Source organism: Rattus rattus, chromosome 5, assembly GCF_011064425.1.
Source record: "Rattus rattus isolate New Zealand chromosome 5, Rrattus_CSIRO_v1, whole genome shotgun sequence".
NCBI classification, from domain to species: Eukaryota; Metazoa; Chordata; class Mammalia; order Rodentia; family Muridae; genus Rattus; species Rattus rattus.
The window spans coordinates 83,350,211-83,352,012 of record NC_046158.1 but is presented as its reverse complement, the minus strand read 5'-3'; positions in this window follow the sequence as shown (position 1 = coordinate 83,352,012).

Genomic DNA, 1,802 nt, shown 5'->3' with positions numbered 1-1,802 from the left:
CTCCCCATAGGGACTGTCAATTTGACTTGTTCTTTGCTGTACAAAAGATTTTGCCTGCCTACATATAAACCTTTGGCTTATACAGGTTTACCTGGTCTAAGAGAACAAGTACTTAGTTTTCTTTCAGTGCCTGTCTGGCTGACTGGCTGGCTGGCTGATTGACTGTTTTTCCAGCTCTGGGCCTCAGTTCTAGTAGGCTTGCGATAGACAGTCCTCACACACAGACAATGACAGGTGAGTAGAAATCGTTTCCCCATCACGAATGATTTAGAAACATACCATCCATGTGCTGAGAAACTCTGTGTTCTCTTCTCCGTGGTGACTGGAATATTCCCGAACAGGTTCTAATTCCTGGCTCTCCAACTTAAGCAGCCCTGGAACAGACCCTCAGCTGCCCCACAGTGGGCATGGAATGTGAATGAGAAAGAAACCTTTGCTGTTGGGGTTGGATGGCTCAATGGTTAAGAGCAATTACTGATTCTTCTAGAAGACCAGAGCTCCAGTTGTTCCACATCAAGCAACTTGTAGTCACCTTAAGTCTAGCTCCAGAGGATCCATTGCTCTCTTCTGACTTCCGTGGGTACCTGCACACACATGCATGGACTCCCATACTGTATGAACACACACATAAACAATAAAAAAAAAATCTTCATTGTTATCAGACACCAAGATGCCTAGGGTATTTGTTCTGCTGGGGAAGCTGCCTCTGATAAACACTCAGGCCACTGTGTCTTAATCTGGTCCCCTTTTTCCAGCAGCCATCTCGGAAATAGAGAGACACTTGTCTCTTTAGGCCAGGCTCCTTCTTTCTTTCCTCACACTCTGATGAGGTAGATGTTGCTGTTATTTGGATTTCCTTGAATGCCAATAAGGGCCTAGTCTGCAAAACTCCAGGTAATAATTAATCTCGTATCACCATCAACTAGAAGGGAGGTTGGGAGCGTCAGAAGAGAATGGATTGGTGAGTTTTGATGCTGTGAAGTGAGTGGAAAATTATTTAGATGAACGGATTAATCTGATTGAAATGGTCCCCAGAAGTAAATGCCAATGAGCCAGACATGGTAATTTCTAGCTTGTGGAGCAGTGTTAGTGTGCATGTGATTTGAAGTTTATGCTAAAACCCAAGCACACATTACTTCCTGGATTGTGGCTGGTGTAGGCAAGGCATGGGGCCACTATGAATGGGATTGCTTGTGTCAAACACAGTTAGCTCAAGCAGGGTGATGGGCCAGCCCGGACGTTCCTAGAACTTAGAAGTCATCAACAACAGGGCAAGGTCAGAAACACATCATCTGTGTAGAACGCTAACCACTCTGTACACAACTGCAAGGCAGATCCCAGTAACCTGTGTGTGCGAAGGCCCTGCTTCTGTTCTTTAGAACAGCACTGATTCCCTTCAGAAGACATAGTATTTTTTGAATATGTGTGGGGTCTTAGCAATGGCAGTTACCTGGTTACATGGTCACATGGGTTGTAAAATGTCTTCCTGTTAAAATGGGTGCTCAAGAGAGGGTTAAATAATGGGAAAACACACAGATATGACATACATGCCTGCAAGCCCACACTGGACGAGTACAAAGCCAACTTAGGCCACTCAGCAAAACCATATCCTAAGAAGGAAAAAGGGGGGAAACCCCAAAACAATAACAACATAATAGGAAGAGAAGTGGGGCAGGAGGGAGAGAGGAAACTCAGTCATTTAAAAGAGACTTAAGCAGTGAAGTTACCACTTGCCTCACATACATCTCAAAGCAAGGTGATTTGGGGATAGGTTAATTGGGAGCTCTTTCATGGTATCCTCT